The sequence below is a fragment of the Camelus ferus genome, chromosome 3 (genome assembly GCF_009834535.1).
Source record: "Camelus ferus isolate YT-003-E chromosome 3, BCGSAC_Cfer_1.0, whole genome shotgun sequence".
Lineage (NCBI taxonomy): Eukaryota > Metazoa > Chordata > Mammalia > Artiodactyla > Camelidae > Camelus > Camelus ferus.
This window is the reverse complement of record NC_045698.1, coordinates 91,759,979-91,782,011: the sequence shown is the minus strand read 5'-3', so window position 1 is coordinate 91,782,011 and position 22,033 is coordinate 91,759,979. Positions and strand designations below refer to the sequence as shown.

At 42.1% G+C, this 22,033-nt stretch overlaps 1 protein-coding gene across 2 annotated transcripts in view; it reads right to left on the bottom strand.

The window, feature by feature from the left end:
* Window positions 1–22,033, bottom strand: part of RAD50 (RAD50 double strand break repair protein) — a 209,941-nt gene that overhangs the window by 179,553 nt on the left and 8,355 nt on the right. For both annotated transcript variants that reach the window (XM_032476688.1, XM_032476689.1), the window contains one exon: window positions 17,669–17,784. The gene's annotated coding sequence lies outside the window, so the exon portion shown is untranslated. The remainder of the gene's footprint in view (window positions 1–17,668; window positions 17,785–22,033) is intronic.

Here is a 22,033-nt window from a genome sequence, read left to right as displayed (position 1 = left end):
GGAATAATACTATGCAACCTTTAAAAAGAATGTAGTAGGTTTTCTTGTACTGTCTTAGATGTACACAATATATTGCTATTTGTAAAAAGCCAGTTGCTGAACAAATATACAGCATGATCCAATTTTCACAAAATCGTACATATATATATCTTCTACATTTGTTTGTATAAATAAGTCTGTAAGGAGATATATCAACCATTGATAGGGGTTATTTCTCAGGGTAGAAGGTTTTTACTTTTTATGTTTTTAAAAAGTACCAGTAATAGATTCTGGGTTTTATTTTTATTTAGTTTTGTGCTTTTCTGTATTTTCCAATTTTAAGGTGATAAACAGGGTTCATTTCTCTTGAAAGAAAACAAAATTTGAATTTAAAAAGCTCCATATCTACCCAGAAAAAATATATGAAAATTCTTCATATTTCCTATCCAGAGAGAAAATAATAAAAACTCCTGGATAGTTGAGAAATCTGTCAGTGGCCTGGTCTAGGTAAACAGGAATTAGAGATGAACTGGAACAGAGCTGAACACAGGGTAACAAAGACAGAAGTTCCAGAAGAAGCCCAGAGTGCTATCCTGGGTAACAGGTAGATGATCCACAGAAGAGGAGTGGGTAGGGGAAGGAGCAGGAGAGGGGATGTGTGCTGAGTGTGCTGGCCTGAGTGTGGAGGGTCAGGCCAGGTAGTGTAAATGGGAAGAAATGTAAGTAACACTGGCTCCTGCCCTACAGCTCAGGAGAGCAGCCAGGGCTAAAAACTCATGACCTACAAAAGATTCAAAACTTACCAACAGGACTCACCAATGGACTAAAATGTTAAATATAAACAGTGAAATTGTTAAAAAAAAAAAAAACCTAGAAAAAATATTTGTGAATATTTATCTGATCTGAATGGAAAAGGACTTTAAATACAAAAGCAAATAGCATTTTAAAAGTCTATAAAAATTAACATTAAAAATAAACACCTATCCTTTAAAAACAAAACTCAAATAAAATCAAAAGGCAAGCAAAAATGGGGAGAATATTCACAACATTTACAGAGAGGAAATATCCTTCAAATGTTAAAAAAACACAAGTAAGTAATGGGAAAAAATGCTCCAGTAGGCAACAGAGCATTTTGTATTGATCAGAATGTGGTTCAGTTACATATAACAGAAAATAATAGTGGTCTAAAGAAGATAGGAGTTTATTTCTCTCTCACATTAAAAAGAAGAGTTCACAGCTTGTCAGTTCAGGGTTAGTATACAGTGGCTCCAGGAGTCATTAGAGACTTAGGCTTCTTCCAGCTCATTCTGTTCCATCCCTAGGGTGCAGCTCTCATGGTCCATGCTGGTTGCTAGAGCTCTAGTCATCGTGCCCTCATTTATGGAAGTTAGATGGAGAAAGAGAGGGTAGGTACAAGGGCACATCCCTTTCCTTTTAAGGAGACTTGTTTGAAGTCCCACATGACGCTTACATCTCGTTGGCCAGAACTCAGTCACATGGTCATACCTAGTGGCAAAGGAGCCTGGGAAACATAGCCTTTTAGCTGGGTGGCAAAGGGCTCAGCTAAAAATTAGGTTTGTTACTGAGAAAGAGGAGGGAATGGATATTGGAAAGCAATTAGCAGCTCCTAACATACATGTGAATCGAATTCTCAAAAGAAATACAAATGTAAAAGATTTTAAAACTGTCAACTTTACTAATAAATTAATGTAAAGTAGCCTTCTTATAGTCTCCTCCTACTAAGATCTTAAAGGGCTGGCCAGACAAGCCATCAAGAGGACGCTCTGGATCTGACCATCTTAATAACAACCTCCATACGGCAGCCCACAAATAGAATCCCAGGGTAAGCCCTTCCACCTGCTGAATGGTTCCTGGTCCTTCTCCCCAGAGTCTCCCTCCAACCCCAAGTGACGTGAGATTCTGTAAATGCTGGGAAGTGGAGAAAATTCTGCACCTAGGGATTCTGTAATTAAACTATGGCTAAAATTAAATTTTAGGTGTTTTTGAAAGTTCCTTAAAAAGTAATATCCTCATGCAAACTGAATCAGCAGTTTCAGAACTAAAAAGCTCTGCCCTGTGCTTGGGGTGTCACAAACTAAGCATGAAAACTGGCCACTAAAATAAGGACTAGTGTTAGGGAGAATTTGGCAACCCCAAGTTAACTCTTTTGGCAAATTCAGAACTTTACTTCAGACTCCAGAGGACTATAATGTTAGTGCTGCCATCTCTCAGAATGCAGAGAAGACATGGCCAAGTATGGACTCTGAAAGCTTCTTATGTTCTTAGGCCAATTTCCAGTAGTCGCTATGACTTTTCTTCATCTTAGATTGTCACCAGTCACTTCTCACTATTTACCTGAAAGCCTGCCTTTAGTACTCATTTATAATTTTTGCTCTTTTTAAATGGTTGTGTATTGTGAAACAAAATACAAGAGCAAATAGATACTTAATGGAGTCTGGGGAAGGGGTCTTTAGTGCCTGGGAAGCAATGTGATATAATGATTAAACATACATGTGCTTAGTCACATATATCAGGAATATCTGGATTTGAACCCTTTACCATTTACCACCTGTGTGTTCTTGAACAAGTTATTAAATGTCTCTAAGCCTCAGGTTCCTTGTCTTACAATGGGAATAATATTGTGCTTACCTCATAAAGTTTATTATACTGTCAGGGTCATGTAAAAACAGATGGCACACTCAAATTGGAAGGGTTTAAGGAAACTAACAAGGGTTAGTGAAGCACTTTAGGGCTAGCAACAGTGGGGAGCCGTTACCACTTCTAGCCTGAAGGTGTGAGGGAAAGGAAGAGGTAAGAGAGTCAGAACAGGTGTCAGAACAGGTGTCTGGCTGGAGTTGTGGGTGCTGCTGGAGGATGCAGTTGGCCTGAAGTGACCCAAAGGCAACCCAGGGGAATAAATTCTTGACCTAGTTTTCCTGTGTCCACTGATCTCCTGCCAGTACTCCCCATTAGCCAAACCTAGCCAGAAGCCAGAGGCAAAGTAGATAGTGACGCAGTGCATATAGGTAAGCCTCATAGGGCACAGAGCAGGTGGAGACGGTGGAGAGCAGATCTGGAGGGGCAAACGAAGGAGCTTTTGGGAAGATTAAATTAAATAGAGAATGTGATGAGCTTAGCACAGTGCCTTGAACATAGTAAGTCCGCAAGTCCTCAACAGATGTTAATTCATTTTGAACTTTGGTTCTCTCTCTCTCGCATTCTTTCTGGCTGCCTTTTTTACTTACTGCTTACTTCCTGGTTTTTAACAGGTCACGAATGACTGAGGTGACTTACAAGTAATACAGTCCTGTTATCTACATTGGAGGGTTTTGAGGGTGCAATGAATGTGTAAAAAAGATAACCAGGGTCTCTGGGGCTGGGGATGAGAGAGAGAGAAACAAAAGAAGGGGAGAAGGTAGGAGGAAACGATGGGAGAAAGTTGTATGTTCCCTTCAGGCTGGAATGAACATAGGATTATCTTAGTTTATGAACAAATTATGAATTTACTGGGATGTAATAACAGTGCTTTCGCCATTTTACAGCCTAGTGAGACTTGCCAGAAAGCCTAGTGAGATTTGCAAGGATGCAAAGAGGTCTCCTTGCCCTAAATACAAAATCTTGCTCTTACCTATAGATTAAAAGGTTTTATCTCAGTGCCCCCTTTCCTCCAAAACCAAAAATCCATTTGTTCACATGGATGGTCAAACACTTGCATGCCCCCATCTGTGTGCCTGGTTCAGGTGAATCTTCTGATTTGGGAAAGACTGCCTGAAGTGAGTTGGTCTTCCCATGGATGACTCCCAGTGGGAAGGGAGGACCAGATAGTAAGTAGTCTGAGCTCATGAACCTGAGCATCCTTTCCTTAAGCCTTTTCCTGCTGCTGACTTGGCCTCTTAGGAATCTGTCTTAATTCCATAAGGTATTCTTGAGTGTCTGATATAGGCTTCAGAATAGAGCATTCTTGGCTACCCGTTCTGCTCCAGCATCCTTCTCACATGTGCTAACCCTCTCCCTCCAGGACTTTGTTCAGACCACTCTCTGCCTGGAACATACACTCTGTCTTCTTTACCTGGCTAACTTCACCTCATCCTCCAAGACCCCTCTGGTGCCATCTTCTCCAGGTGGCTTTACTGGACTTGTCTCCTCCGCTCAATGCCCACAGGGATTGGGAAGTCCCTCTGTATGTTCTCGTTAACCCTCTTTGATTCTCCCACTCATAGCACTTACCACACTGTCTTGGTTTCCTGGCCTAACTCTCCCAACAGACTGAAAACCTCTTGAGGGAATCTGACATACTTATGTTGGTTTTACCAACATTCTGCAAAGTACCTGGCACACAGAGGGCACTCAATAAAGGTTTACTGAATTAATGTTCAGGGAATAATTCAGAAAATAAGAAATGAAGTGTCACAAACCCCAAAGCATCAAGTAACCAAACTATTTGTCCTAGAACATTCTTCTCCTATTGTCACCCTGGCTCTCCTGCCCCAACAGCAGTCAGGGCAGGTAACCTTATGATTGTTCACCTGCTCTTTCTTCAATCTTCTTCTTTTTCAGGAATTTCCTCTTAAATACCACTTCTTCAGAGGCTGTCTCTGACCACCTAGTACAAGCACTTAGTTACTTGATTACACATCGATGTATTTTAATTTGCTACCAAGCATTACTGATAGTGTTGAAATTTTATTTATGTGTTTGTTTAATTATTTTCTATCTCCACTACTGTATTATAAGCTCCATGTGACCAGGGACCTTGTCTATTCACAGCTGTATGCCCAGCATCTAACAAAGTGGGTGCCACATAGTGGAATGTTCACTAAGTTTTTGTTAAATAAACACATGTTACTTTTACTTCATTATGATTTAATTTGATGTATGCCTCTCTCTTTGCTGTTGGATTAGGTGCCCCAGAGAAACTGAGAAGGGTCTCCCTCATGATATTAGAGGGCAGGTGGTGGGGGGAAGCTCAGTTCCCTTCCTAGGCCAAGGTGGGGTATGCTGCCTGCCTACAGCTTCCTTATGACCAGATGCTGAGCAATCTTGGCCCATGTATCTATAGGCTTAAGATGTTAAAAATTCTCTTCCAGTTCTCTGTGAGAGCAGCTCCAGCCATGCATTTCCCAGACTGAAAGAATGTGCCCAGGGCTACGAGTTGGCCTGGTATCCAGCAGGAAGCAAGTGCAGTGGCCAGCACACTAAGAAGAGAAGTCTTCCTCTTTCCATATCGCCACCCTGAGAGTAGCTACCTGGGTGGGTACAGAAGCTGGCTCTGCCTCACGTGGCTGAGCAGCATGGCTCTCTGGCTCTGCTATAGAACAAGGCTAGCCTTGAGAAGCTGTGGCCTGCATTCCTGTCACTCTGCTCCTGCAGAAATTGCTCTGCCAGCTCAGCAGAGGGCCTGGCCTGGAGTCTCTCACCTGCCCCTAGCCCTTCCCTGAAGTCCCTTCATTTACTGGAAATCATAAACAGTGAGAGACAGCCTTTATCACACCCTGAACAGTGCACTCTTAATGTTTAACACCAGAGGCTGAAACGACCAGGGACGCTGGCCTCCTGGTTACTCCCAGTGACTGATATTTGCACCTGGTAACTGAGGTCAGATTTACTTCTCTTAAGTCACATGATTTGCTTCAAGGCAGGAAGATGTTGGGGCCACTTGTTGCAAAGGAACCAGGAGGTGATCACAGAAACGCTGCAAAGCAGCTTTGGAAGTAAAGGCTGTGCTTCCCAGGGAGCCAGCCCTGGGAGCATGGAGCTGAGCTGGGAAATGACTCACCAGGGCCTAAACCCCAACATTTCACTCAGAGCAAGCTTAGAATACCATCTTCCCTCTAAGACACCTGCTGAACGGAGCGACTCTGAATCATTTCTGGAATGGAGTGGGGCATTAATTAATTAATTAACAAATTAACCATACTGAATAGGCAACCCAGAAGATTCTGGTCACTTAAGAGTCTCCAAATCACAGCACAGGCCTTACCCTATCCAGACACACTACTCTTGCTCCAGGATTTGCTTGACCTCAGGTATTTATCTCCTGGTTGTCATGGAAGCGGCCCAGATAAACAGCAACACAGCCAACCTGGCTCCTCTGCCAGCCTCAGAGACTTCCGAGAGCAGTGGAGCTCTCTGGTGGCCAGTGGTGGCCCTGCCCGTTCATGTCTGACATCTCTTTCACATGACCTCTTGAAGCACACTATAGGTGCTCAATAAATGCTAGGTGAATGAAGGAATCCCCAGGGGCTATGTTGGCTCTCAGGCGTCAAAGCTCCTTAGATAACCCTTCAGTGGCTGTTGTGACTAGAGCAGATCCACTCCCACCAATTCCTGAGTTACCCCAGGGACTGCAGGCCAGACTGCACACGGCCACACAGCTTCTCAGGTGATCCAGTTGGCCCACAAGCCACTTCCTCTGCTCCCAGAGCAAAGTGGATACAGACCTGTGAGGAAGGAGTCAGCTGTGGTCCGGCAACTTGGCTGGAGCAGACAGGGTCAATGTCTGGCCATGCTTGCACTGGATGCCAAGCACACAGAATGGCAGAAGGCCCCACCACCTGCATGCCAGGGAAGCTACACTCACTGTCTGCATGTCCACCCAAGGACAGAGCACACTCTCAAATGACCCTCAAGGATGGACAGCTGGCCTCAAGGAGACACTACAAGGAGATTAAGAAAGTCACTGTCCCTGCAGACCCTGAAATGGCTACCAAAGGAAGATCCACAGTGCTCTCAGGAAAGTTTCTAAAATGGGACAGATTTCCCCCTCTGTGACACACAGAAAGGGGGTTAGGGGATAGATCAGACTACCTGATCTCTCAAGGCCACCAAAACCAACCAATGCCCTATTTAGGGAGGCAGGACAGGGCTGCTTGTGGGCTCTGGAACTGGACCAGCAAATCTTCAGTCTGCTGCATGAAAGCAGTGTAGCCTTAGACATCATTTAACCTCTTTCTTCATTTGGTTGTTATGTGAATTAAAGAAGATAGTACACGTAAAACTTTTAGTATGAAATCCTCAGTACATTTTAGCTATTCGACTATTTTTTCTTTCTAGAACACTGAATTAAACAGAAAAGAAACAGGGAAAGAAATGGCATGGCATTACACATTAGCAGAAACTTGATTACCCACCTTGGATATGAGAAATGACTGCAAATAACAGTAGAGCAAAGGCAGGTTTGAGGTCTTTGGCTCAGTCATTCTAGGCTCCTGAGTCATGGCAGATGTACAGCGTACATGAGGCTAAGCCATACGTGAAAGCTGTTTCCACCCACAGACTGGTGGAGCTTACTGATATGCTTAATGAGAATAACAAGGATGGAAAAAAAAGAATAACAAGGTTGATAAAAATAGCTACCATGGGCCACGGACATGTTAAGTGGTTCAAGCAAGTTATTTTATTTAATTCATAGTGCAAATCTCTGAGGTAGATATTCTTGTTCCCATTTTAGAGTATAAACAGAGTTAAAGAAGTTAAATAATTTCCCAAGCACACCCCCACTCACCTGTGTACACACACAAAGAAGCAGAGCTGGAATTCAAACCCAGGCTTACCTGACTGCGGACTTCTCTACTGGGCTATACTATCTGAAGCAAAATTTTAAGAGCTGTCCATTTCTTGGGAAAACCCACTTGGGTAGTCTTAAATCTACTTTGCTAAGAACAGGAGCCACCACTGTGTAAATAAGAATAGTGGGAGCAGTCCTCAGGCAACAGCATAACCAGGGCAGATGGAAAAGGCATCTGCCCCACAGGGCGAAAGTTAGGCTTCTTTTTTTAAAGAGTCTTAGGGAAACTCCTCCTTACCCAGTTTGCAGGCCTGAGCTACAGAATCCTGCCACAGAGTGAAGGCCCAGCTTTGCTCAGGGACAGAGAGTTCTAGAGTACCCACCTGCCACCTGCATATCAGCCCCAACCCCCTCCCCACTTCAGGTTCAGTCTCTGAAGCACCAGGGAGGTGGCGGGGGAGGGGGTGATGCAGGATTGACCAGGACCAGGCAAGGGTAGGGAATGGGGAAAAGGAGTACTGGAAGCACATCACCCCCAGCCCCACTCTGCCTCTCAGAAAACAAAGAAGGAGGTTCCTTGTTTCTGCTACCATGGATGCCCCTCCCTGAGGGGATTTTAATGCCCAGGACTGAGGGTCCTGTGTGTTGAGGAAGCCCTGTCCCTCAATCCCCTACAATAGCCAGAACCAGCTACCAAAGGAGTGGACTCAGAACTGTTTCTGCATATGAGCATTTTCTTCTGGAGACTAAAGTGAATCCTGGGAAGAAAGCACTGGCCTGGGACTCCACAAACCGTGGCTCCTATGTCCAGCTTTTCTTCTAACTCTCCATGTGACCTTAAGCAAGCCACCTGACTTCCCTGGTCTAGACTTTCTTTTCTGTTAAATGGGAATAATTACACACAGTCATCATTGTAGCTGATACTCACTGAGGTTTTACTCTGAGCCAGATCTTATGCTGGATGAATCATGATATACATCCTTTGAGGCAGGTACTATATTCACTCCCATTTTCAGGAAACTGGAGGAACAGGGAAGTTAGGCAACATGGCCACAGTGACAGAGTGAGTAAAGGTGGATCTGGCTCTCAGGATTATGTCTGTTTTTCTAAGTTCTTCACCACTGTGGCATGCAGAGTTACTTCACACAGATCAAGGACAGTTGTAAAAATGTTTTGAAAGCAGAAAAAGGGGGACTGCTGCATGATACAAATATAAATCACAACTCCCTGGACATAACTGAAGGTATAACCCTAATCCCTTGAAAGATATTCTATGGAATCTGTCCATAGAATCAGAGACCTCCAAGATGGGAAAGACTCTCAGTAAGTCATTTTTTCCCTGCCTCCCTCCCCTTGGGCAAGAATGCCACGACTAGCCAAATTCTACAAGTGAGATCAGAAAGGTCAAGCAACGGTGGCCAGCTTAGGCCTTCAGCTGGCAGGTGAGGAGGGGACAGAAATAGGCCTCCTGGATCCTCGAGGAGGGTACAGTGATGATAAAAGGACCATTTGTGTCAAAGTGGAGTCCCTCCAATGAAATATAAACATTTTAACATAATATTCAAGTAAATCTATTGTAACCTTTAAAACAAATTTTATTTCACCACAAAGCTGGTCAATATTGAGTTCTAAATGTAGTTGGTCCTCCCTCTCTTGGCAAAGCTCTGTTATCACACAGGGCTCACATCTGCAGACAACAGAACTCATAGGGGTTAGTACCGCCAGGAAAAGGACTATACACAAAGATACTAAGTAGATAAAAACGCTCACTGGGAGGGCTGCAGATTTAGAGGTAAAAAAGCCAGGAACAATGCTTCAACCAAACTTTAGAGCTAGGCCAAGAACAAAATCCTACCTTCCTACAGTGGCCTGCAAGGCTGTGTGGCTAGCCCCTCTTCCCTCTGCTGCCTTTGCCCCCTCCACTCTCCTCCTAGCTCCTTGGTGCTCTGGCCTCCTTCCTGGCTCTGCAAACAATCCCATCTCAGGGCAATGAACTTGCTCTTTCCTCTGCCTGGAGCACACACATTCACACTGCTTGCTCCCTGGCTTCACCCAGGCTTCTGCTGAAATACCCGCTCCTTAGAAAAGTCTTCCTGGACTGGCCTGTCACTCTGTCCCCTCTCATTGCTTCACTCTTCCTCAAAATCACCTATTGCTCCCTGACAGTAGTATTAAGCACTGCCTGTCTCCCAGATCAGACCGCAAGCTCCATGAGGGCAGGGACTTGGGTTGTTCTGTTTGCTGCTGTAAGCCCACTGCTCAAAGTGGTGCCTGGTACATTTTAAGTGCTTAACTATTTGCTGAATACTCTATGCAAGAATAAACAAAGGAATGAATGGAAAACTGCAATACAAACCAAGTCCTTGTGTTCTCCTGCCTGTGCTGGAGGATCAGGGTAGTAGCAAGAGTCAACTTGTGCTATGGCTGCAGCTGTGCTGTCACCCTGCCCGGATTGTGATCAGCCCTGTGGCTCCCACTTTGGAGAGAAGACTTGCCTGGGGACCTGTAGCTCCAAAACTCCCCCCTAACAGTCTCTGTAGCTCTTGGAACTTGTCTGGACTGTTGCTGTGCAGACCATGGAGGCCTGGCTGGGTTCCTGCCCCTGGTTTCCCAGGGCTTCAGATAGGCTGGGAGGTGACTTACCCAAAGTCCTCGTCTCTCCTAGACCGGTTCAGCCCAGGGAGTGACGCTAACAAACAAATGCAGTCATGTATAGACTTAGAGGGTCACACGAGGTCAGAGCTGGGTGAAGCCTTGGTGATACCAAGAGCTGTGTGTGCTCTGCAGATAACACAGGCCAGCACGGTGGCAAGCGTGTGTGTAGACTCCGCGGTCTGGCAGATCCAACCTCCACCAGCCATGTGATTCTAAAGAATCATTTGAAAAGACACTATTTGAAAAGCACTGCTTTTCTCAGGTGTAAAATGGAAAAAGTCCCTGCTTTAAACAGTAAGCTTGTCCTCCAGTTCAAATGTCTTTACTTCCTATTCTTTGTAATATTAAAGACAAACTCTCTGGCTTCACAGTCAAATCCCACCACCACCAAAATCCAGTCAACCCATCATACCCAGTATGGTCCCTCTGACTCCTCCGGACACTCCTGCTCCTTCTCACACCTGTGCACCTGGAGCCACCACCCACCTTCTCTCCCACCTGAGTCTACCAAAGCCCAGGGACAGGTCTCACGAAGTCTTCCCTGATGTGGGTTTTTCTGGGCACTCACTGGTGTCAGTATTGCATGTTAACAGACAGGATAAAGTCTTGACTCTCCAACCAGAATATGGGTTCCTTAAGGGCAACTGCCTCTTCTCTTATGATGTCTCCCTCAACTACATATTAAATAATAAATAAAAATTTCTGCTAACTGACTCCCCTGAAGTTAGAATTCAGTTAAAGTGCTCCCAAACACTACCTCTATATAACCCAAGGGAAGGAAAATAAAGGTATAGAAACAAATTAAATTGGAGACAAACTCAAATCACTCCTATTTCTACATACTTGGTTTGTATGTAAAAAACCAAACAACCTCTATCTCTAATCCAAGCTTGACAAGTAGAGGAACTCCCTAAGAACAGTGCATAGAATAAATCACAAGAACTATTCTCACTTAGACTTCAGGAAGGAAAACACAGTTAAACTGAAAACTGTTAACTGGTGTTTAAAAAAAAAAACAACAAACAGCCCGGAAATGTTTTTAGGACTATGTCTATCAAAGTCCCTTAGGGGCTGATTCGCCCTTCAACATATTCTTCCTAACACCTGCTTTTACTAAAAACCAACAGCCCAACACCAGAACTTTGTGAGTCAGAAGCAGAGTGAAACTACACAGAGGCACTCAGCTGTGAAGCACTTCACCCAGATAGCAAACAATAGCCACACTAAGTAAGCCAGTGCCCTGTGGCCAGGAGGGTGGGCCCTGGGGACGCTGAACCAACATTACCCCAGATTCTCCTCCTGTCTGTTCCTCTCTCTGGTCCATGCCTCCAATTCCCCCACCCACTTGCTAAATACATCTGGAAAAAATACTTGCACAACTCTCCAAACTAATTCCACATTATTTTAAGTGAGACCTAAAGACTAACACATATTTCTTACGTTTTCTTAAGCAAGAGTATTAAAAGACAGAACTTAGAAAGCTCAAGTAATACGGAGAATTAAATTTAATACCTTCTGATTTTAACCTCATATTAGACAATCTTTTTGAATACAATTCTACATCTACACAAAAAAAACTGTCTCTTTAAATTTCAAACAATATCATCTTAGTTCTTCTCCTTTCTCAGATTTTTAAAAACAGCGTTTGCTACTACAGCTTACAGAGTCACAAAACACAATCCATGCAAAACCATACTCAAAATGTTCACTGCAGTATTATTCATAATAGCCCAAACATGGAAACAACCCAAATATCCATCAAATGATGAATGAATAAACAAAATGTGGTTTACTCATACAATAGAGTATCATTGGGCAACAAAGGAAAGGAGTACTGACACATGCTACAACATGGATGAGCTTTGAAAACTTCACACTAAGTGAAAGAAGCGAGACACAAAAGACCACATATTGTATGGCTTCTATTTAAATGATCCAGGATAGGCAAATCCATAGAGACAGAAAGTACATTAGTGGCTGCCAGGGGCTGGGGAAAATGGAGAGATTGGGGAGGTGATAATTTAGGGGTAAAGATTTTCTTTTTGGGTAACGAAAATGTTCTAAATTGACTCCGTTGATGGATGCATAATTCTGTGAGCTTCCTAAAGACCAATGAATTGCACATTTTAAAGAGGTGAATTGTACAGTATGAGGGATAGATGGCAATAAAGCAGTCTTTAAAAAAAGAGGACAAGGAGACAGACTTCCAGTCAAGATGGTGGAGTGGTAGGACCACAAGTTCACCTCTCCTCGTGACTAAAACAAAACCACAACTGGCTGCTAAAAAACCATCAAGGGGAAAAAACTGGAACCTAGCAAAAAAGATCTTCTTCAACTGGAAACATAAAGAAGGAACCACAGCAGGACAGTAGGAGGGGCGTGCTCGTGATATAATTGGGCCCCATAGCCCCCACATGGGCGACCCACAAGCTGAAGAATAATTAAGTCGCAGAGGCCCTCCCACAGGAGTGAGAGTTCTGAGCCCCATGTCAGGCTCCCCAGCCCAGGCATCTGGCATTGGGAAAAGGAAGAGACCCCAGGATATCTGGTTTTGAAGGCCAGTGGAGCTTAACTCCTGGATCTCCACAGGACTAGGGGAGACAGAAGCTTTACTCTCTTGGAAAGTGTACACAGAATCTTGTGTGCGCCAGGTCTAAGGGCAGAGACAGTGATTTCATAGGAACCTGGGTCAGACCTGCCTGCTGGTTTTGGAGGATCTTCTGGGGAGGTAGGAGAGGCTGCGACTCACCCAGGGGACATAAAAGCTGGTGGCAGACATTCATCTGGGAGTGTTCACCTACATGAGCTTTCCTGAAGACTGACATCTTGATTGAATCATTAGCACCAAGACCTAGACCCACCCAACAGCCTGTAGGGTTAAGGGCTGGGAAGCCTCAGGCCAAATAACATACTGGATAGGAACATAGCCCCACCCATTAGCAGACTTCCTGAGCCACAAACACCTCTAGACATGGCCCTACCCACCAGAGGTCCAGGAACAAGCTTCCCCCAGCAGTGGGCAGGCACCAACGATTCCTTCCAGGAAACCTGCATAAGCCTCTAGTCCAGCCTCATCCACCAGGGGGCAGATAACAAAAATAAGAAAACAACAATCCCAAAGCCTGTGGAAGGAATTCACAAACACAGTCCAGATTCTACACCGGGACTTGGCTGGACCCTGGCCCTTGGGTGACAAGAGAGGAGTGTACTGCTGGGAAAAATAAGAAGTCTCCTGCAGGGGGTCACTTCTCCAAGGTTGAGAAACGTTAACTAACTTACCTAAAAATACAAATAGAAAGACAGACAATATGAGGTGGCAGAGGAATATTTCCCAGGCCAAAGCACAAGATAATATTACAGAAGAAGAAATAAGTGATGAGGAGACAGGCAATTTATCTGAGAGAGAGTTTAAAACAATGACGATGAAGATGTTCAGAGAACTCAAGAGGAGTATAGATGCACAGAGCGAAGTTTTTAGCAGAGTTGGAAAATATAAACAATACCCAGAGTTGAACAATAAAATTACTGAAATGAAAACATTAGAAGGAACCAAGAATAGACCAAATGAGGCAGAAGAATGGATCAATGAGCTAGAAGACAGATTAGTGGAAATCATTACTGCAGAACAGAAAAAAGAAAAAAGAATGAAAAGAAATGAGGATGGTTTAAGAGAACTCTGAGACAACATGAAGCACACTAATACTCGCATTATAGAGGTCCCAGAAAAAGAAGACAGAGAGAAAGCACCTGAGAAAATTTTTGAAGAGATAATAACCAAAAACTTCCCCAACCTGAGAAAGGAAACAGTCACTCAAGTCCAGGAAGTTCAGAGAGTTCCACACAGGATCAACCCAAAGAGGAACACACCAAGGCACATAGTCATCAGATTGACAATAATTAAGGATAAGGAGAAAATATTAAAATTAGCAAGAGAAAAGCAACAGATAACATACAAGGGAACTCCCATAAGGTTATCAGCTGGTTTTTCAGCAGAAACTCTACAGGTCAGAAGGGAGTGGCACGATACATTTAAAGTGATGAAAGGGGGAAACTTACAACCAAGAATACTCTATCCAGTAAGGCTCTCATTCAGACTTGATGGAGAAATCAAAAGTTTCATAGAAAAACAAAAGCTGAAAGAATTCAGTACCACCAAACCAGCTTTACAACAAATGTTAAAGGAACTTCTCTAGTCATCAGACCATAAGAGAACAATAAGAAGAAATAGAAGAAGGAAAAAAAAAAAAAAGACCTACAAAGATTGCTTTGGCAATTCAGGATCTTTTATGGTTTCATATAATTTTGGAACTGTTTGTTCTAATTCTGTGAAAAATGTCGTGAGTATTTTGACAGGGGTTGCACTGAATTTGTAGGTTGCTTTGGATAGTATGGCCATTTTGATAATGTTGGTTCTTCCAATCAAAGAGCACAAGATATCTTTCCATTTCTTTATATCATCTTCAATTTCCTTCATCAGTGTTTTATAGTTTTCAGAGTATAGGCAGCCTCCTTGGTTAAGTTTACTTCCAGGTATTTTGTTGATTTTGATGCAATAGAAATGTTTATGCCAGTTATAAAATTCTAGTTTTTGAAGTGAAAAAGAAAGAGAATGAAGAGCCACAAATGGCAAAATATCCTTCTTTTTTATGGGTGAGTTGTGTTCCATTACATATATATGCTACATCTTCTTTATCCATTCATCTGCTGATGTGCACTTGGGATGCTTCCATTTCTTGGCAATTACAAATAATGTTGCTGTTAATAGCCAGGTGTATGTATCTTTTTGAATTAATGTTTTTGTTTTTCTCGGATATATGCCCGGGAGTGGAGCTGCAGGGCCATGTGGTGGTTCTATTTTTGGGTTTTTGAGAAATCTCCATATTGTTTTCCATAGTGGCTGCACCAATTTACATTCCCACCAACAGTGTACAAGGGTTCCCTTTTCTCCACATCCTTGCCAACATTTGTTATCTGTGTTCTTTTTGCTGATGGCCATTCTGGCAGGTATGAGGTGATGTCTCATTGTGATTCTGATCTGCATTTCTCTGATATTAGTGATGTTGAGCAACTTTTCATATTCCTGTTGGCCATCTGCATTTCCTCTTTTGGAAAAACGTCTGTTCAGTTTTTCTGCCCATATTTTAAATGAGTTGATTAGTTGGTTGTTTGCTTTTTAATTGAAGTACAGTTGATTTAAAATGTGTATTAGTTTCTGGTGCACAGCATGGATGGACTTGGAGGGCATTATGCTAAGTGACATAGGTCAAAGAAAGATAAATACTGTAAAGTATCACTTACATGTGGAATCTAAAAAAATACAACAAACTAGTGACTATAACAGAAAAGAAAAAGACTCACAGATGTGGAGAAGGAACTAGTGGTTACCAGTGGGGCGAGGGAAGGAGGAGGGGCAAGACAGAGGTGGAGGATTAAGAGGCACAAACTATCAGATATAAACTAAGCTACAAAGATGTACTGTACAACATGGGGAATATAGCCAATATTTTATAATAACTATAAATGGAGTATTACCTTTAAAAATTTGAATTACTATATTGTATACCTGTAACACATAATATTATACATCAACTATACTTCAATTTTAAAAATATGATACTGTAAAATAAATACATAAATAAATTTTAAAATTTTTTTAATAAAATAAAAATTAAAAATAAAACAAAAAAAAGAGGACAAGGGAAAAACACCCTACAATCACAAGTTAGTACCTGTTTGTGAGAGTGATATTGTGCAAGTCTATCAGTTTGAAACACCCAGAGTTAATATGTCCTTGAGGCTATTTGTCCTGAGTAGCCCGAGAATAAATGCCCAAAGCAGCACTCAGGAAGATCCCACAGGACAAAGGACAGCTTTTCTTTCACGGACCACAATTTTAACTGTAATATTTTTAAATATTCATATCATCAGGTACTTATGAGTGACCTGGTTTATAAAACAGTTAATTCTGACAACAATTGAGACTTAGGTTGCATCAGTTACTATAACTAGGCTGAGACAGTTATGCTCAGGGAGCTCAGGGTTTGTCAGCGTGTGTGTCCTCAAACAGGGCACAAACCTCCTGGGTACACAGGAAGACTTTTCAAAGTTTTGAAATCAAACTCTTCTGATTAATGGATGTTACAGGTCCTTCAAATGAGCAATAAAACTACCTTGCATCAACTGGTACAAATAATGATGCGCATAAGGCAAATAGTAATAAAGGTAATAAAGTAATAATTTATCAGTGTGTGTCAACAATTTAGGTTAAATGAAAGAAAAAAGAAAAATAGTATTAGGTAAAATTGGGATAGTAAATTTAGAGATAGAGGTTGTTCAGAGATTATAATGTTATTTCCCATTCATTTCACTTAATTCCTTTTTCAAGTCTACGAGAACAAATGTAATTCATCTTCTACCCATTGGTGGTCAGCCTCACTTTCTGATAAGAGGCAAGAGCTTCAGAGACCTTGGGTTCTGGATTGATCCATTTTAGCTCTGTAAATTATTTAATCTCTGAGTCTTGGTTTCCATATTTGTAACAAAAGAATAGTATCACCTATTTGATCAAGTCTATATGAAGATTAAATAAGATGTAAACTGTGGAGAATACAGCCTAATGCAGAGAGGCTTGGGGAAAAGCTGGCATTGGTTGGGGCGAAGGACAAGGGATCAAGTTCCTTGCAAAGAAAGACTTGTGACACTGAGGGAAGATGTCACAGAATCCTTGCCAGGCAGGGCCCTAAAGAGGCTGCAGCTAGGGGAAGGACATTACCAAATCTAGCAGTTGCTGAAAATCAAGGAGGGCCTTTGCTAAACCCCTCATTAGAATTCCAAGAAGTGGTATAGTTTCCCTTAGAATTAAAGGCAGAAAGTACCCTTAATCCCAAATATGAAACTTAGAATTATTGTCTGTGGAGGGCAAAGCTAACAAATGGGGTTGAAATAGAACATAAATAATCCCTACGCGACTGCTCAGACTGCAGCACTAATGGGGTCTTAGGATCAATAAACTAGAGCTGAGAAGTTACCAGCTTTGGAATGAGGGGAAGATCAGAGGGAGAAGCCCTCCAAGGGAGCCGCAAGGTCAGGGCAAACAGACAAAAACTTTGGGCTCTGCTGGGCCAGGGATGATTCTCTGGCAGAACGTGAACAGATCACTCTATGAACAACTGGAAGAAGGACCACGAGGTCCCTGCAAAGAACACTTCACACTGCCAACTTACTACACACCTGTTGAATTTAAAGGGACCTGTCTGGGTGGGTATTGGCTCTATGGATGACAAAGGGGACAGGCCCAAAGTACAGAAGGGAAGGGACACCACACTCACAGTGCACAGGATGGCCCCCTTGCCTTTCAACGCCTCTGCAACATTCTAGTAATACTTCTGGTTTCATTGCTACTGTTTTTTGTTTTTATAAACTGTGAAAAATCAACAAAGTACCTCAAAATTGAACACTGTGATTTACACTGATTCCTATGCTAAAAAAAACAAATAATGTAGAGAAAAGCTCAAGCTCTATACTCACCCGTGGCTAGTGGCTAGCTTTCTTGTTTTCAGGAGAAGGGAGTCCATTTTATTGTTTCTCTGCTGTCCAGCCTTAGGACTGCCTGCTTTGCAGAGAAGTCCAGGGCCTACTGCCATCTGCAGGCAAAACAAGAAAAAAACGCAAATTATGGCTCAAATCACCTACCTGAAGCCCCCAGACTGGGCCTGTTCCCAGGCAGCTGGAAGACCTGGGTCCTGTCCTGGTGCGAAGAACAAGAGTTCTCAGTTGTGTGTTTAGGATCCCACCACAGAACTCTGACAGTAGAACTTCTAAACAACTGAGGGCTCGAGTACTTGCTAGCAGCAGCAGCAGCAGCAGACCCTCACACAGGCTCACGAGTGCCAGGCAGCGCTCCGAATGACTTGTATTTACTAACTCGTTTAATCCTCAAAAAATAGGTTCATGTTTTAGGAGTCTTTGCCAATTTGCCTGATTATTAAGTTAGGCTGAATAATTAAAATGAAGAGCTTGATAATATTCAATTACAAAGAGGGGTCAGAATGACAACTCTGTGAGAGATTCCAAGCATCCTACAGAGCATTAACTCCCCAAGTATTTATCAAGTGCCTATGATGGACCAGACACTGCTCTAGGACCTGGGAATAGAGGCATGAACACAAAAGACAAGGTCCTTGCTCTCGTGGAGCTTCCATTCTGGTAGAGGGAGACCACAATAGAAGAGGTGATAGATGCTGTGCAGAAGAAAAAGCAGGTTAAATGGGACAGAGAGTGATGATAATGCTGTTAATATTCATTCATTTATTCATTCCTTCCTAAGTGCTTATTAACAATCTACCACAAGCAGGATGCAATGATGGGAAAAAAAATAGACATGGTCCCTGCCTGAAAGGAGTAGTTACTTACATAGGCAACGCATAAAACCAAATCATCACCTAAATAAATGCAAAGATGTTAACCTGTGGTAGGTGTTACGACAGATCCCTATTAAGAGCATCCTAGGGAAGGCTGACCTTGTCTGGAGCCTCAGGAAGGCCTGGGATGAGTGTGAAGAGGTGAAGCATCCTTGGTAAAAAGCAGACCAGGTGTAAAGGGTGGATCCCGGACGGCAAACCAGAGGCAGAACAGGGAGGAGGCAGGGGGAGGTGGAGAAGGGGTGTGGGCCCTTGTATAGCACTCCTAGCCATGAGAGGTCCTTATCCTCTGAGACCTGTAACACCACCAAGCGCCTAAGGCAGAGGGGTAATGTGGCTGATGTGTGTTTTTAAAAGATTACACTATGTGGTAAGCTGAGTAATGGCCCTGCAAAGATGTCAATGTCTGAATCCTCAGAAGCTATGAGTATAGTCCCTTACACAACAAAAGGACACTGCAGATGTTATTAAGGATCTTGAGATGGAGAGATTATCCTGGATTATCCCAGTGGGCCCAATGTAATCACTAGTGTTCTTATAAGAGAGAGACAAAGGAAGATTTAACTAAAGAAGAAGTGCAAGACACACTTTTTACTTTTAAAGATGAAGGAAGGGTCCATGAGCCAAGGAATACAGGAAGCCTCCAGACGCTGGAAAAGTCAACAAAATTACTCTCCTCCAGAGTCTCCAGAAGGAAAACAACCTTGCTGAAACCTTTAGAACCATAATTAATAAATTTGGATTGTTTCAAGCCACTGAGTAGTAATTTGTTACAGCAGCAGTAGACTAATATATACTCGCTTCTGTAAAACACAGACTAGAGGTAAACGGAAGGAGAGGCAGGGAGCAGCTGGAGGTCACTATGTTATCCAGCAATAGATGTGAGACTGTGAACCACAGTGGTGGCAGTGAGGTGGAGAGAGGCTGAAGGACCCCAGGAGGTGAAGAGTTGGCTAGTCAAAGGTCTTGCTGCCACAAGGCAGACATTACTGGAACGCTGCAGCAGGCCTTCCTCAGGCTCAGGACCTGGCTGACTCACCCTGGGCAGAGCCCACCACTCTTTGTAGAAGGAAGAAGACTGTATCATGGCTGTAAGATCACCTCCAGATAGAGACATCATTTGCTCACTTAACAGGGACCTGCTAACTCCATTCCCACAAAGGAGTGCAGGGGTTTCCAGGAACAAACTCTAAGAAGTACTAAGAATAAAATCCTTGGAATTTCTACTAGGCAAAAAGTAGCAGTTGTTTCTGCCAAGCGTTTGGACTCGCAGTGAACCATTTTTTTTCTTTCTAATGGAGAGACTTTGTAATCCTGGAGAGGAGGCATCTATATTTAAATACATGTATCTTCAATCTAGGTGAAGTAGAACCATGATTATATCCAATATGTAGAAATTTAATTGTCAGTGGGATAATGCAGAATAAAAGAAAGAGAATAAAGCAATCCTGAGGAAAAAGAACCAAGCTGGAGGCATAACCCTCCCAGACTTTAGATAATACCACAGAGCTACAGTAATCAAAACAGCATGGCATTGGCACCAAAACAGACATATGGATCAATGGAACAGAATAGAGAACCCAGAAATGCCCAGAAATAAACCCACACACCTACAGTCAATTAATCTTTGACAAAGGGGGCAAAAATATACAATGGAGAAAAGACAGTCTCTTCAGAAAGCGGTGTTGGAAAAGCTGGACAGCTGTATATAAATCATGGAAGTCAGGATAAATCCTCACACCATACACAAAGATAAACTCATACTGGCTTAAAGACTTAAAGATAAGACATAACACCATAAAATTCCTGGATAAGAACTTAGGCAAGACATTGTCTGACATAAATCATACCAACGTTTTCTTAGGTCAATCTCCCAAGGCAACAGAAATTAAAGCAAAAATAAACAAGTGGGACCTAATCAAACTTATAAGCCTTTGCACACCATAAACAAAACAAGAAGATAACCTACAGGGTGGGAGAATGTATTTGTAAACAATGAGAACAACAAGGGTTTAATTTCCAGAATATACAGCTTATACAACTCATTAACAAAAAGAAAAACAACCCCATAAAAAAAAAATGGGCAGAAGACCTAAATAGACAATTCTCCAGAGACAGACAGATGGCTAATAGGCACATGAAAAGATGCTCAATTGCAATTATTAGATAAATGTAAACCAAAACTACAATAAGGTACCACCTCACACTGGTCAGAAATGCCATCATTAAAAAGTCTACAAATGACAAATGCTGAAGAGTGTGTGGAGAAAAGGGAACCCTTCTATACTACTGGTGGGGATGTAAATTGGTGAAGCCACCATGGAGAACAGTATGGAGATTCCTTAAAAAACTACAAATAGAGTTGCCATATGATCCAGCATTCCCAGTTCTGGGCATATATTCAGAAAAAAACTCTAATTTGAAAACACTCATCCCAATGTTCATAGGAGCATTATTTATAATAGCCAAGACAGGGAAGCAACCTAAATGTTCATCAACAGATAAATGGAAAAAAGATGTGGTATATATATACAATGGAATACTACTCAGCCATAAAAAAGTATAAAATAATGCTATTTGCAGCAACATGGATGGACCTAGAGATTATCATACTAAGTGAAGCAAGCTAGAAAGAGAAAGATAAATACCGTATGGTATCACTTACATGTGGAATCTAAAATATGACACAAATGAACTTATTTACAAAGCAGAAACAGACTCACAGACACAGAAAACAAACTTATGGTTACCAAATGGGGAAGGGGATGAAGGCGGGATAAATTAGGAGTTTGGGATTAGCAGATATAGTACAATATATAAAATAGATAAACAATAAGGTCCTACTGAATAGCACAGGGAACTATATACTCAATATCCTGTAATAAACCATAGTGGAAAAGAATATGGAAAAGAATATGTATATATAAGTATAACTGAATCACTTTGCTGTACACCAGAAACTAACACAATATTGTAAATCAGATATACTTCAAAACAATTTTTAATTTAAAAATAGTTATATGTATATATTATTTTTCTGATGACAAAAGTGACATGTTTATTAATGGAAACCAGAAAAACTTCCCAACAGACGAGTGATAACTTATTTGGAAATATTTCTGCCAATATTTTTTTGAGATACACATACATACACACACACACACACACACACACACATACACACACCTTCTTTTAAACAGTATTAGGATACTGTATGTATTTTTCTTTTGTAACAGCTTTGTTTTATCTAACAGTATATAATTTTTCCATGTCATTAAATACACTTTTTAAAAATTTGGCACTATTCCATCATAGGATGTTATCAAAATCACTTACCAATCCCTTATTGCTAGGCAACTGAGTAGTTTCTAACTTCGTGATAACAGAAGTCACAATGGGAGGAAAAGCCCAAGTACAAGAACACCTCTACATTTAAAATCTGTGTCTGAAGCTCAGATGATTTCTTAGGGTC